Source organism: Marmota flaviventris, chromosome 16, assembly GCF_047511675.1.
Source record: "Marmota flaviventris isolate mMarFla1 chromosome 16, mMarFla1.hap1, whole genome shotgun sequence".
Classification (NCBI taxonomy): Eukaryota; Metazoa; Chordata; class Mammalia; order Rodentia; family Sciuridae; genus Marmota; species Marmota flaviventris.
This window is the reverse complement of record NC_092513.1, coordinates 74,211,452-74,228,042: the sequence shown is the minus strand read 5'-3', so window position 1 is coordinate 74,228,042 and position 16,591 is coordinate 74,211,452. Positions and strand designations below refer to the sequence as shown.

The 16,591-nt window shown below is 41.8% G+C and overlaps 1 protein-coding gene across 2 annotated transcripts in view; it reads right to left on the bottom strand.

Moving 5' to 3' along the window:
* The window catches only part of Ptpdc1 (protein tyrosine phosphatase domain containing 1), a 79,219-nt gene extending 63,253 nt beyond the window's left edge, over window positions 1-15,966 (bottom strand). For both annotated transcript variants that reach the window (XM_071602551.1, XM_071602552.1), the window contains exon 1: window positions 15,711-15,966. The gene's annotated coding sequence lies outside the window, so the exon portion shown is untranslated. The remainder of the gene's footprint in view (window positions 1-15,710) is intronic.
* Between the last annotated feature and the right edge of the window lie 625 nt (window positions 15,967-16,591).

Sequence of the window (16,591 nt, the reverse complement as noted above, 5' to 3'; positions counted from 1 at the left end):
AGAAGAATCATAGTACCCTGTCAAAAGGGGCTCAGTTTACTTGCGTTGGCATGATAAGGAAAATCCCATTTTAACCTTATAAGGAAAGTAACTTTGTAAAGACCAATCCACTTTTTGTTCCTTATTTCTGTTTCCCTTAGCTGTCTCTACCTATAAAAGCCCATTGCTTCTCAGCTCTTAGGAGCACCTTTCTGAATCTTTTAGATGTGATGCTGTCAAGATTCATAAATCTCTAATAAAACCAATTTGATCTTTAAATTAAATTTGTTGAAGTTTTGTTTTTAAAAGGAATTAAACAACCTTCACAGGAGAGCAGTAATTTGAAATAATCACTCTGAATAGAATCCACCATAGATTAGGAAAGATAAGGTTAATTAGGTCGTAAACTAATAAGATAAGATATTAATAGTGCTGTGATTGCAAGTGGAATTTTCTTTTTGGTTTATTGGTATTTTTATATATATATATATATATATATATATATATGTATATATATATATATATATATATGTATATATATATATATGTATATATATTTAGGTGTAGATGGACACAACACAATACCTTTATTTTTATATGGTGCTGAGGATTGAACCCGGGTCCTGCCCGTGCTAGGTGATTGCTCTACCGCTGAGCCACAATCCCAGCCCTGGTTTAATGGTATTTACTAAATTTTTATAATTAGTGGTTTACTTTTATAGAAATAAAAATGCAATTTTTAAATGACTAATTGCACTGGTTATGATTATATACACTTAAAGGAATTTATTTTAATGCTATGTTTAAAATATATTCCTACCATTTTTTTCAGTATTTGGTATAAACTGAATCTGTGGCCTGAGTAGTGTGTAAATAATTTCTCATAGATTATTAAGTAATTTAGAATGAAGACCAAAATATTGAGTATTTCAAAACAAGAATAATTTAATAATCAAATATATTTTTACATTAGTAGTAGATGAAAACAAAATTGCCAGAAAGTCTGAGGTTATATTCAAGAGGCAAAATGGAATTTTAAAGGGCCATTTTCTTTGGAAGTAAAATTTAAAAATTTGAATATTTCTCAACTCTAACATATTTATTCAGGTGTCTCTCACTTTCCTACAATTCTGAAGAATTCTAGCATACGATATTATTTTCCCCTATTACTCAAATCCTCTTAACTTCACTTTTGATGTTTTGCCTCTAGCAGCAATAAAGTATAAATAAACACTCTGATGGGGTGACTGGGAAGTATGAAAAAAGAATTATGGTGCAATTATGATCTGATTAGATAAATCTTCCTTCAGAGACTCCCCCATAGAACCCTCCTGTGTTGAGGATGGGGGTAGAGTTGGGAATGGGGCAGAAATTAAAGAAGGAAAAGGGCAGAGAAGTGGATTTCGTTCCTGGGTCAGCAGTTTGGATTTCTGCATTTATCCAGTACAGTAATTTATTAACGAGATTCCCTGGTCCCAATTCTAACAATAAAACCTTTCTTTTAAAAAAGAATACTTACTTACTATGTATTATTAGATAAGAAAATATAAGTTACAAAAAAACATACTTACTATATATTATTAGATAAGAAAATATAAGTTACAAAATAGAATGTAAAGTATGATCTCATTTATATACATAAAATACAGACAAAAGACTGGAAGAATATATACCAAAATTTTTATCAGGATAGAGTATAGATGGCTTTAATTTTCTTTTCTGATTTTGATATTTTCTAAATTAGATCCTTAATATCTTTGAAAGAAACATTATTTTCTTAAAGATTATATTAAACTGCAAATGTCTAATGGGAAACAGTATTGGGAACACTAAAATAAAAACCCAATCAGAACATGAATTAAACAGGTAATTTAATCCCTAAAACAGAAGACTCAAGGGATGTAGGAAATATAAATTCTCTAGAAACTTTTCCTCTTAAGAGTTAAATAGTCTTTATAAGACTATAAGGCTAATTTTACAAAGGTGTAAATCTAAATGAGAAAATATGTCCACGCAGCTAAGATCACAAGGCCTTTTTTCAACATATAGAAATTGGCCACTGAATTTTGTGGCAGATCTATTTAAACATTACAATGCCTGGCACATAGTAAGTGCTTAAAATTTTTTGATGAGCTGGGCACGGTGGCACACCTGTAATCCCAGAGGGTCAGGAGGCTGAGACAGGAGGACTGCAAGTTCAAGGCAGCCTCAACAACTTAGTAGGCCCTAAGCAGCTTAGTGAGACCCTGTCTCAAAATATAAATAAAAAGGGCTGGGGATGTAGCTAAGTGGTAAAGTGCCCCTAGGAGTTCAATCTCCCAACCCCCACAAAAAAAACAAAACAAAACTTTATTTTTGATGAAAGAAAATTGCCTGAGTTCATACATAGGGCAAGGGAACTTGCCCTTTGAAGAACAGAATGTCACAAGTTACTATACAAAATAGTTATCTGTAGAAAAAAAAAATGGTGTTGCTGTATCAATAGAAATGACTTTTAAGAGATTTAACAAAAATGACTTTGTTTCCCTCAAGTAATTATTGTGGGCCTTCTAACCAGTCTCCACCTACAGTGGCCAGGTTCCTGTGCTATGTAAACATTATGGCATCCAGGCAGGGCAGTGGGATCCAGAGACTGAAATTTATTCACCTCCACACAGAAAGATCAAAGACAGGAAGTATTCGTTTGTAACAACCAGAATCAGGCTAGGTGATGGCCTTGTGATGGAAGCTGCCACTCAAAGTTATTGATTAAAATCACAAGGTTTGGGCTGGGGATGTGGCTCAAGTGGTAGTGCGCTTGCCTGGCATGCGTGGGGCCCTGGGTTCTATCCTCAGCACCACATAAAAGTAAAATAAAGATGTTGTGTCCACCGAAAACTAAAAAATAAATATTAAAAAAAATTCTTTCTCTTAAAAAAAAAAATCACAAGGTTTACACCTATGAGGTCAAATGTTAGGTTTTAAACTGTAACAGAAAACTAATCTAAACAAATCCACACATTTATGGTCAACAACATTTGGCAAGGGCACCAAGAATATATGCCTTGGGGAAACAATAGTGTCTTCAATTAAGGTGTTGGGAAAACTTGACACCCACAGAGGGAAAAAAGTGGAAACTGGGCCTCTATCTTACACCATTTAGAAAAATTAACTCAAAATAGATTAAAGACTTAATGTAAGAGCTGAAACTGCAAGATTCCTAGAAGACAGGAAGAAAGCTTAACAATGGTCTTGGCAATGAATTTTTGGATATGACACCAAAAGAACAGGCAACAAAACTAACAGGCAAAAATAAACAAGTAGGGTTATATTAAAAGCTTCTGCACAGAAAAAGAAACAGTCAACAAAATGAAAAGGTGACCTATAGAATGGGAGAAAATATTTATAAACCATGTATTTGTTAAGGGGTTAATATTCAAAATATCAGGAATTTATACAACTCAGTAGCAAAAAACAAACAGAACTCAAATAATACAATTATAAAATGGGCAAAGGACCTGAATATACATTTTTCCCAATAAGACATACGAATGGGAGAAGGAAGATGGCGGCGAGGGGAGTGCATTGTCCCCGTGTGCTGCTTCACTGTGTGGGAGTATGACAAGTCAGGACGGCTAAAGGATATTTTGTTAGGAATTTCCAGCAATAGTGGGGTGCTCCGGAACCTGGAGGAAGGATTTCCATCGCATGAGGATCGGCTACGGGGACTCAAACGCGAGAGGTTTGTTGCACGGTGGGTAACACTGCTTATTCAGCAAATCGCCCCGCGGCTAAAGTCTGCAGAGCGCACTGGGATAGAGACGCAGGGTTACAGCGCTGCAGTTTCTGCCAGCCGCGCAAGCACCGTACTCAGGGCTGAATTCTGGGTTCGAGACGGGGGAAGGAAGCGGTCCATCTCGGTTCTCCACACCGGTCAGACCACAGAGGAGGCCAGCAGCCACCATGTTGCTAAACTGACGTCACCACCCCTGTTTTCGCCTGACCGCAGCTCATTCAGCCATAGATCAGGTAATTTCAGGCTGCAATTCGCCTGCGGCTTGCAGACAGATTGCTAGGGTACAGCGCCTGGGTGCTTCTTAGAACCTGATCCTATTGGAGCGAACACCGAGCGCGGGGCGGCCGAGTTCCGGCTCCCGGAACCGTCCCGGAACCGCCCTGGCCCAGGGCTGCGGAGCCTGCGGAGGCTGCTTCTTGGACCCTGCGCCTATCAGAGCATACACCAAGCACTAAGCAGCCGAATTCCGGCTCCCGGAACTGAGCCCGCGGGACTGCTTCTTGGAGCTTACACTTATAGGAGCTTACACAGGGCACGGAGCGGCAGAGTTCCGGCTCCCGGAACCGACCCGGAACCGCCCTGGCCCAGGGCTGCGGAGCCTGCGGAGGCTGCTTCTTGGACCCTGCGCCTATCAGAGCATACACCAAGCACTAAGTAGCCGAATTCCGGCTCCCGGAACTGAGCCCGCGGGACTGCTTCTTGGAGCTTACACTTATAGGAGCTTACACAGAGCACGGAGCGGCCGAGTTCCGGCTCCCGGAACTTCCCTGGCCCGGGGCTAGGAGCCCGCGGAAATTGCTTCTCGGTCCGGGTCCTGCTGAGGGCCGGTCAGGACTCACCCGTTGCTTTGGTTGCCTGGCAAGGGGAACGAAATGCTGCCATTCGCATAGGATACCAACATGGCAGAGATCTGATGTCAGCAGAAAGCGGCGGAGGAGAGAACTTCATCAATACCAGCGGTGACATAAGCAGTTGGTCTCCTGGTTGGGGGGGTGAGGCACAGTCACCCGAGTCTCCTCAATTTGTCCTCGAGCCAGAGGGGAGAAGCCAGGCCGCCGCCAGCGCCCAGAGCAGGCCCAGCGACTCGCCAGCGTGGTGACCGCGTGACCCCAATTGGAGAGGGGGCGGAGCGGAGCCGCCACCCGCACCCGCAAGGTGGGCAGACCCGCGACCCAGTGGTACATGGGCGTGGTAGGTGGGACAGGGCAGAGCCGCCGTTCGCGCAGGCAAGGTAAACAGACCTGTGACAGCCTGGCGGGTCAGGCCCAGTGGCTTGCCAGTGTGGTACACACATCACCCCAACTGGAGTAGGGGCAGAGCAGATCCTTCTGCCACGCCCGGATCAGGCCCTGCCGGTGTGGTGGTCACGTGACCCCAATTGGAGTGGGGGCAGAGCGGAACCGCCAACCGTGTCCGCAGGGCGAGCAGACCAGTGATCAACCTGCAGATCAGGCCCAGGGGTCCGCAGGCGTGGTAGGAGGGGCAGGGTAGATCCGCCGCCCGCGCCTCCAAGGTAGGCAGACCTACAACAGACCGGCGGATCAGGCCCAGGAGCCTGCCGGCGTGGTACAAACACCACCCTAATTGGAGTAGTGGCAGAGCAGAGTCGCCGCCCGTGCCAGGAACAGGCCCAGCGTCCTGCAGGCAGGGTAGTCACGACACCCCAATTGGAGTAGGGGCAGAGCAGAGCCTCCACCCGTGCCCGAAAGGTGGGCAGATCTGCGACCGACCAGCAGGACAGGCCCAGTGGCCTGCCGGTACGACAGACACGTCACCCCATTTGGAGTAGGGGCAGAGTAGAGCCGCCTCCCGCACCTGCAGGGTAGGCAAACCTGCAACCGACCGGCGGATCAGGCCCGGTGGCCTGCCGGCGTGGTACACTCGTCACCCCAATCGGAGCAGGGGCAGAACAGAGCCGCCGCCAGCTCCCAGAACAGGCCCAGTGACCTGCCGGCGTGGTAGCCACGACACCCCAATTGGAATAAGGAGAGAGCAGAGCCGCCGCCCGCACCTGCAGGAAAGATACGCAAGCAGTATGAAAAGACAAGGAAAGAAAGGACCACAAGCAATGCAGGTCAACGCAACTTTAGAAGAGGTAACAGCTGCAGCAGATGGAATGTCAGATAAAGAATTCAGGATATACATGCTTCAAATGATCTGGAGTATCAAGGAAGACATTAAACAGCAAAATCAGACAATGAAAGACCACTTCGACAACGAACTACGCAAACAAATCCAGGAAGCAAAGGAGCAACTATACAGGGAGATAGAGGTTATAAAAAACAAACAAACAGAAATCCTAGAAATGCAGGAAGCAATAAACCAACTTAAAAACTCAATGGAGAATACTACCAGCAGAGTAGAACACTTAGAAGATAGAACATCAGACAATGAAGACAAAGTATTTCAACTGGAAAAGAACATAGACAGCTCAGCAAGACTGTTAAGGAACCATGAGCAGAACATCCAAGAAATATGGGATAACATTAAGAGACCAAACTTAAGAGTCATTGGGATACAGGAAGGTACAGAGCTCCAAACCAAAGGAATGAGAAGTCTATTCAATGAAATAATACAAGAAAACTTCCCAGACTTGAAGAATGAGACAGAATCCCAAATCCTAGAAGCCTACAGGACGCCGAATGTGCAAAATCATAAGAGATCCACACCTAGACACATTATAATGAAGATGCCCAACATACAGAATAAGGAGAGAATTTTAAAAGCTACAAGAGAAAGGAAGCAGATTACATTTAGGGGTAAGCCAATCAGGATAACAGCTGATCTCTCAACACAGACTCTGAAAGCTAGAAGATCCTGGAATAACATATTTCAAACACTGAAAGAAAATGGGTTCCAACCAAGAATTGTGTATCCAGCGAAATTAAGCTTCAGGATGGAAGATGAAATTAAAACCTTCCACGATAAACAAAAGTTTAAAGAATTCGCAGCTAGAAAACCATCTCTTCAAAACATCCTCGCCAAAGCATTACAGGAAGAGGAAATGGAAAATAACAATGAAAACCAACAGTGGGAGGTAGGACAATAAAGGGGGGGGGAATAATCAAAGAGGAAAACAAACCATGTTTAGTAACAGAAATAAACAAATATGGCTGGAAGAACAACACATATCTCAATAATAACCCTAAATGTCAATGGCTTAAACTCACCAATTAAGAGACACAGGCTAGTAGAATGGATCACAAAACAAGACCCAACAATATGCTGCCTACAGGAGACGCATTTGATAGGAAAAGACATACATAGGCTGAAGGTGAAAGGTTGGGAAAAATCATATCACTCATATGGACTTCGGAAACAAGCAGGAGTGTCCATACTCATATCAAATAAAATAGATTTCAAGCCAAAGTTAATCAAAAGAGATAAAGAGGGACACTACATACTGCTTAAGGGAACCATACAACAACAAGACATAACAATCATAAATATTTATGCCCCAAACAATGGTGCAGCTATGTTCGTCAAACAAACTCTTCTAAAGTTCAAGAGTCTAATAGACCACCATACCATAATCATGGGAGACTTCAACACACCTCTCTCGCCACTGGACAGATCTTCCAAACAAAAGTTGAATAAGGAAACTATAGAACTCAATAACACTATTAATAACCTAGACCTAATTGACATATATAGAGTATACCACCCAACATCAAGCAGTTACACTTTTTTCTCAGCAGCACATGGATCCTTCTCAAAAATAGATCATATATTATGTCACACGGCAACTCTTAGACAATATAAAGGAGTAGAGATAATACCATGCATCTTATCTGATCATAATGGAATGAAACTGAAAATCAACGATAAAAGAAGGAAGGAAAAAGCATACATCACTTGGAGAATGAACAATAGGTTACTGAATGATCAATGGGTTATAGAAGACATCAAGGAGGAAATTAAAAAATTCTTAGAGATTAATGAAAACACAGACACAACATATCGGAATCTATGGGACACATTGAAAGCAGTTCTAAGAGGAAAATTCATTGCTTGGAGTTCATTCCTTAAAAAAAGAAAAAACCAACAAATAAATGATCTCATACTTCATCTCAAAATCCTTGAAAAAGAAGAGCAAAACAACAGCAAAAGAAGTAGAAGGCAAGAAATAATTAAAATCAGAGCTGAAATTAATGAAATTGAAACAAAAGAAACAATTGAAAAAATTGACAAAACTAAAAGTTGGTTCTTTGAAAAAATAAACAAAATCGACAGACCCTTAGCCATGCTAGCGAAGAGAAGAAGAGAGAGAACTCAAATTACTAGCATACGGGATGAAAAAGGCAATATCACAACAGACACTTCAGAAATACAGAAGATAATCAAAAACTATTTTGAATCCTTATACTCCAACAAATTAGAAGATAGTGAAGGCATAGATAAATTTCTTAAGTCATATGATCTGCCCAGATTGAGTCAGGAGGATATAGAAAACCTAAACAGACCAATATCAATTGAGGAAATAGAAGAAACCATAAAAAGACTACCAACTAAGAAAAGCCCAGGTCCAGATGGGTATACAGCAGAATTTTACAAAACCTTTAAAGAAGAACTAATACCAATACTTTTCAAGCTACTTCAGGAAATAGAAAAGGAGGGAGAACTTCCAAATTCATTCTATGAGGCCAACATCACCCTGATACCTAAACCAGACAAAGACACTTCAAAGAAAGAAAACTACAGACCAATATCTCTAATGAACCTAGATGCAAAAATCCTCAATAAAATTCTGGCGAATCGGATACAAAAACATATCAAAAAAATTGTACACCATGATCAAGTAGGATTCATCCCTGGGATGCAAGGCTGGTTCAATATACGGAAATCAATAAATGTTATTCACCACATCAATAGACTTAAAAATAAGAACCATATGATCATCTCGATAGATGCGGAAAAAGCATTCGACAAAGTACAGCATCCCTTTATGTTCAAAGCTCTAGAAAAACTAGGGATAACAGGAACATACCTCAATATTGTAAAAGCAATCTATGCTAAGCCTCAGGCTAGCATCATTCTGAATGGAGAAAAACTGAAGGCATTCCCTCTAAAATCTGGAACAAGACAGGGATGCCCTCTCTCTCCACTTCTGTTCAACATAGTTCTCGAAACATTGGCCAGAGCAATTAGACAGACGAAAGAAATTAAAGGCATAAAAATAGGAAAAGAAGAACTTAAATTATCACTATTTGCAGATGATATGATTCTATACCTAGCAGACCCAAAAGGCTCTACAAAGAAACTATTAGAGCTAATAAATGAATTCAGCAAAGTGGCAGGATATAAAATCAACACGCATAAATCAAAGGCATTCCTGTATATCAGCGACAAATCCTCTGAAATGGAAATGAGGACAACCACTCCATTCAAAATATCTTCAAAAAAAATAAAATACTTGGGAATCAACCTAACAAAAGAGGTGAAAGACTTATACAATGAAAACTACAGAACCCTAAAGAGAGAAATAGAAGAAGATCTTAGAAGATGGAAAAATATACCCTGTTCATGGATAGGCAGAACTAACATCATCAAAATGGCGATATTACCAAAAGTTCTCTATAGGTTTAATGCAATGCCAATCAAAATCCCAACGGCATTTCTTGTAGAAATAGAGAAAGCAATCATGAAATTCATATGGAAAAATAAAAGACCCAGAATAGCAAAAACAATGCTAAGCAGGAAGTGTGAATCAGGCGGTATAGCGATACCAGACTTCAAACTATACTACAGAGCAATAGTAACAAAAACAGCATGGTACTGGTACCAAAACAGACGGGTGGACCAATGGTACAGAATAGAGGACACAGAAACCAATCCACAAAACTACAACTTTCTTATATTTGATAAAGGGGCTAAAAACATGCAATGGAGGAAGGATAGCATCTTCAACAAATGGTGCTGGGAAAACTGGAAATCCATATGCAACAAAATGAAACTGAATCCCTTTCTCTCGCCATGCACAAAAGTGAATTCAAAATGGATCAAGGAGCTTGATATCAAATCAGAGACGCGCCGTCTGATAGAAGAAAAAGTTGGCTACGATCTACAGTCGGTGGGGTCGGGCTCCAAATTCCTCAATAGGACACCCATAGCACAAAAGTTAATAACTAGAATCAACAAATGGGACTTAATCAAACTAAAAAGTTTTTTCTCAGCAAAAGAAACAATAAGAGAGGTAAATAGGGAGCCTACACCCTGGGAACAAATCTTTACTCCTCACACTTCAGATAGAGCCCTAATATCCAGAGTATACAAAGAACTCAAAAAATTAGACAATAAGAGAACAAACAACCCAATCAACAAATGGGCCAAGGACCTGAACAGACACTTCTCAGAGGAGGACATACAGTCAATCAACAAGTACATGAAAAAATGTTCAACATCTCTAGCTGTCAGAGAAATGCAAATCAAAACTACCCTAAGATACCATCTCACTCCAGTAAGATTGGCAGCCATTAAGAAGTCAAACAACAACAAGTGCTGGCGAGGATGTGGGGAAAAGGGTACACTTGTACATTGCTGGTGGGACTGCAGATTGGTGCAGCCAATTTGGAAAGCAGTATGGAGATTTCTTGGAAAGTTGGGAATGGAGCCACCATTTGACCCAGCTATTCCCCTTCTTGGTCTATTCCCTAAAGACCTAAAAAGGGCATGCTACAGGGACACTGCTACATCGATGTTCATAGCAGCACAGTTCACAATAGCAAGACTGTGGAACCAACCTAGATGCCCTTCAATAGACGAATGGATAAAAAAAATGTGGCATTTATACACAATGGAGTATTACTCTGCATTAAAAAATGACAAAATCATAGAATTTACAGGGAAATGGATGGCATTAGAGCAGATTATGCTAAGTGAAGCTAGCCAATTCCTAAAAAATAAATGCCAAATGTCTTCTTTGATATAAGGAGAGTAACTAAGAACAGAGTAGGGACGAAGAGCAGGAGAAGAAGATTAACATTTAACAGGGATGAGAGGTGGGAGGGAAAGGGAGAGAGAAGGGTAACTGCATGGTAATGGAAGGAGACCCTCAGGGTTATACAGTGGAGGAGGTAGAGAGAGAGGAGGGGAGGGGAGGGGAGAGGTGGGGAGGGGGGAGGGGGGAGGACGGGAAAGGCAGCAGAGCACAACAGACACTAGTATGGCAATTTGTAAATCAATGGATGTGTAACTGATGTGATTCTGCAATCTGGGTATGGGGTAAAGGTGGGAGTTCATAACCCACTTGAATCAAAGTGTGGAATATGATATGTCAAGAAATTTGTAATGTTTTGAACAACCCACAATAAAAAATTAAAAAAAAAAAAAAAAAAAAAAAAAAAAGACATACGAATGGCCAACAGGTTCATAAAAAGATGTTCAACATCACTGATCATGAGGGAAATGGAAATCAAAACCCAAAGAGATCTCACCTTATAACTGTTAGAATAGCTGTTATCAGAAAGGCCAAAGATGAGTGTTGGCAATGATGTGGATAAAAGGAAACTCTTATATACTGTTAGTAGGTATGTAAATTAGTAGAGCCATTATGGAAAAAAAAAAACTTGGAGGTTCCTCAAAAAAAACTGAAAAAAGAACTTTTATATGTTTCAGCAATCTCACTTCTGGATATTTACCCATAAGACTGGAAATCAAGTTTGCCAAAGGGCTTTGTGATCCCATGTTGGTGGTAGCACATCATTCACAAGAGTCAAGATATGGAATCATCCTGAGTGACCATCAAGAAATTGTGGTACATATGTACAACAGGATAATATTCAACCTTAAAAAGGAAATTCTGCCATTTGTGACAACATGACTGAAAGTGGATAACATTATGCTAATGAAATATGCCAAGCACATAAAGATAAATACCACAGGTTCTCACATGTGGAACCTAAAACACTCAAGTTCATAGAAGCAGGGAGTAGAATGGAGGCCAGGTAGGCAGAGAGAGGAGATGGGGAGACAATAGTCAAAAGGCACAAAATCAAACCCCTGTTGTGATTTTTTGATGCCTATTGCACAGTGTGGTGAGTATAGTTAAATAAAATACAAAAAAACTCTGGGAAACCAATACAAAAGGTTCTTTTCGGCTACAATTTTCTAATAAACAAGGTACCCATGCTAGTGGCTATTAAAGAAAATGGTATTTAAGGAAAATAAGAATTATCAAAAAATCGACATTTTTATGGAAGAATTATAAATTATGTCTCCTGGAACAAATGTAAAACATGAAAGGCCTGGGAAATCTTTAACTGTGTTCCCAGTTATTTTCCTCCAATCTCCCATTTACTGACACACAATTTATTTTCACAATCTTCACTGAGATTTAAGAATTTAAGAAAATTTCCTAACTAATATTTTGTCCCAAATTTAAACTCAGTTGAGGTAAACATTTCTTAATTATGTTAACTTTGTTGATATTATTTATAGTTATACCATCTAAGCATTTATCACAATTTATAATTGCATTGTTTTATTTACTTCTGGTCTTCTTCCTATATGATCAAACACCTTGTCTATCTTCTTCATTGTTACATCACCTATACCTACATAGTGCCTAGCATGTAATAAGTATTTATAAATATTTGCTAAATTAACAATGTTAATTAACAGCAAAACTGTCTAGCACATGCTAGACCCTGGTCAATTCCCAATACTATTAAAAAAAAAAAAAAAAAACAAGAAGAAAGCTAGATAGTCACTGTGCCCTTAGTTTTCTTAGCAAAAACAAATTAAATATGGAATTTTGAAACATATATTAAATCCTCCAAAAAATGCATCTTTTTTTTGGAAATCAAAATGATCTCAAGGCTGGGACTATAGCTCAGTGGCAGAGTGCTTGCCTAGCATGCATGGGGCACTGGGTTTGATCCTCAGCACCACATAAAAATAAACAAATAAAATAAAGGCATTCTGTCCATTTACAACTACAAAAAATTTTTTTGATGATCTTAAATATTACAGAAGGATTGGAACTCACAAATTTGCTCTAAAGAGAGTGAAACATAATATTAATAGGAAAACAGCTGTGCTTAGCATTCAAACTCCTGCTGTATTATATAACTCTCATGACCCTGGCGGCACTCCCTCCATTTTAAAGATTGGAACAGTGAGAATCTGTGAGAGAAATTCACTCACTCAATGTCAAAACTAGGAAATGGAATTAGAGTACCAATTCTTCCTTTAATCAAAATAAACTTTATTTTTTCTATCTCACGTTGTCTTCACAGGAAAGAGAAAAACAAAATATATATATTTCTAGTAACAACACAATTTAATGTATTAAATGATCCAGTTATTACTTGAAAACTAATATTTTGATTATTCTATTTATTTCGATTTTAGAAAAGGGACTTTATAAGTAAATTAAATGAACTAAATGCATATTTTAGTCAGGATTAAAGCAATATTGGAAATGACAGATAAATTCACTAGAAAAGATGACTTTTAAGAAACATTTCAATGTACTCGTTTTCACAACCCCCTATACTATTGTTTTAGAACTAAAGGACATCTTCAAATTGAGGTCGTTTTTTGTTTGGAAAAATGATGAAATGAGCTTTTAAGAGAATTGTGATTTAAGGTTTAGCCTCAAGATAATTTTCAGAATTCCAATTCTAATTCTGAAGTTTAAGTCCCTTCTCTCAGAAGAATTTTCTAAATTTGGTGAACATGAACAATCTATGTGCCTAACAGTAGGGACATCCTTAATTAATTAATAAGAGTTTAGCTAGGCAGGGTGGCATAAACCTATAATCCCAGCAGCTCCAAAGGCTGAGGGAGGAGGATAACAAGTTCAAAGTCATCCTCAGCTACCTAATGAGGCTCTAAGCAACTCAGTGAGACCCAGTCACAAAATAAAAAATAAAAAAGGACTGGGGATGTGGCTCAGTGGCTAAGCACTCCTGGGTTCACTCCCCAATCTGTTAGATTATTGGTACTATAGGTGAATTGTGGTTTTTAAACTTTTTTCATGGTGTTTAAAAGTTTGTTTAATGTTAACTTTAAAATAAATGCCTTACTGGGCACAGTGTCCCACACCTGTAATCCCAGCGACTCAAGAGTTTGAGGCAGGAGAGTCGCCAAGTTCCAGGCCAACCTTGGTAACTTAGCAAGGTCCTAAGCAATTTAGAGAGATCCTGTCTCAAAATAAAAGAGGGCTGGAAATATCACTCAGTGGTAAGGTGTCTCTGAGTTCAATCCTCTGTATATATGTATACATACATAAATAAATGCATTGAGCCTGTTTTTTTAGGAGATTCAACAGCGCTGAAGGAAGACCATATTATAAAAAATGCCAAGCAAAATTGTCAGGACTCTCAAAATGAGAGCTGCTCAAGAGTGTAAGGTGGTATTCTCATAAACCTTGGCTTTCCCCAACAAAAGATTTATCTTCCAAAGTTTGTGTGGTTACTCTGTCTGAAGGAAGAGATGGAACCACTGCTTGGACATTGAAATTTGAGTCTCTTGGATAAAACAAACCCAACTGGTCCCAGAATCACCAATTGGGAATCATACAGGGAGGTTGTGAAAATGCAGCTCTCAGATGGGTCCCAGATATTTAATTCAGATTTTTGGAGGGGGGTCTGGTAATTTACACTTTTAAATGGTCATAAGGTGAAATTCTTGGGTATGAAGATTTGGGTTCAAATGGAGATTAGGAGACATGATGAGTGATTTGGGAATCATACATACATGTGTTTAAATCCCAGTTCTTTCAGTTCTGATTGTGGTAAGTCATCCCAACCGTGTCATCTTCAATTTTCTCTATAGAAAGTAGAATGAAAGTTGCACATGAGGTCCATTCCTGTAATCCCAGCTACTCAGAAGGCTGAGGCAGGAGGATGGCAAGTTCAAAGCCTGGGCAAACTGGTGAGACCCTGTTTCAAAGTTATTTAAAAAGTGGGGGGGGGGGGGGGGGTAGGGAAAGAAAGCAGGCTGGAAATGTAGCTCAAAGGTAGTATACTCCTGGTTTCAATCTTTGGTACTTCAAAAAGGAAAAGAAAAAAAGAAAGCATACTGACATTTTGTTGTGAAGATGGTACTTCAAAAAGGAAAAGAAAAAAAGAAAGCGTACTGACATTTTGTTGTGAAGATCCAACAAAATTATGGGTATAGGTGTGCATGTGTGTATATGTATGCACGTGCTTAAGAGTACCTGGCATGAAACTTATAGTAGGATGTCGGACCTCTCAGGTTCTCCAGCTTTCAAAGTCTGAGTCCAGAGTGTGTTAATTCTTTAACCTATACCTCTATCACAGGACTATCTGCTTAATGGTTTCCTTAATGCACTACATCTCGACTTTTCTTCCTTTCCCCCTCTGCTCCCAGAAAACTCTTGGGACATTTTCCTTCTATACCTGCGACCCCCGTAAAATCTCCATGCCACAGATACACTGCATATCCGTTTATATTCTGTGACCCTTTGGAAAGCCACAAGTCACTGTTAATAGCTAAGACCTTTCCAGCGCCCCAAGAACATGAGCAATTGTCACCCATGTAGAGAATGCATATCCGAGAGAAAAGTGAGTTGATCACTTTTAAATTTTGACTAATTTAGCATTAGAATTCGATCTAAACCGGCATTCGGGAACCAGCTTGTCCTACGTTAGGTTCCCCCAGTGTTTTGTTCTCAATTCGCTGCCGGCACTTACAAATCAAGAGACTGGACATAAAAAGCCAGACAGTCAACTTGTCAAGGGAATCACAAGAGGGGATCACTCCGAGCAGCACCGAGGGGCGCTCCCCACCCGGAGCGGGGTTCTCCCAGCACCGCGCCCCGCCTGGCCGCGGCCGGGCCCTGCAGGGCGACCCTCAGCCCAGACCTTGGCCCCAGGCTCACTCCGGCTGTGCCTCCAAAGCGCCTCGCCTAAGAACCAGACGTTGAAAGAAATGAATCCCGAGGGCGGGGCGGGGCGGGGCGTGCGGCTAATCGGCGACCGGTTCGAACCTTTTGGGGCGCTTCGCAGTCGGGATCCGGAGCCCTCTGAACCCGCGGGTCGGTCTGGCACGTCGTCCAGGGCCCGGGGGCGCCGGCGGACCGGCGGGGCCGGCCCGAGGCGCTGCCTCCGAGGGTCTGCGGGCACCGGACCTCGCCGGCCGCCCGGGGACCGAGCTCCCCGCCTCGCAGGGTGGGCAGAGGGGTCCAGCCCAGCGCGCGGGAAACGACCTCCTTGGCGCGCGCACGGGCCAACACAGCGGCCGCGCGCTCTGGCTGAGGCCGTGGCCCTGACACCGCCCTCTGCGCGCCCGTCCTCCAGCCAATGGTAAAAGCTGCCTTCCGCACGTGACACGCGCCGGCCAATGGCGAGCCGAAGCAGCCCGTGACGCGGCAGGCGGCTCCCGGCGCTTTCGAACCGGCGCGGGCGGCGGGGTATCGCGCGGGTGCGGCGTGAGGACTGTCCGGTGAAAGTGGGGGAGCCCGGCTGCAAAGCCGACTTGGGCGCCGGCTCCCAGCTCTCCCCGGACCAGGCCGGACCAGGCCGTGTGGGCGAGGAGGAGGAACCAGGAGAGCTCGGGGGCCGCGCTGACGGCACTAGGCGTCTCATCGCACTCCCTGCAGCGGCTTCCCGAGGTCGCCTTCCCGCCCCTGGTCCTCTCCGCCACTCTTCCAGCAGCCTACCTCCGGCTGGCTCCAGCGGCCTGGAGAAATCTGCTAGGAGCAGACGTGAACAGGGGCTGGCTGAGTTCTCCTCCTTGAAACCCCGGTTCCAGGATCCTAAACTCAAGGCTTTTCCTCTCCTCCTGAGAGTTAGGTAGTTATCCCAGGGTCCCAAACTTTTCCTGCTCTGTCAGCCTCGCAGCTTGGCTTCATGGGTCAAATTTGCCTCA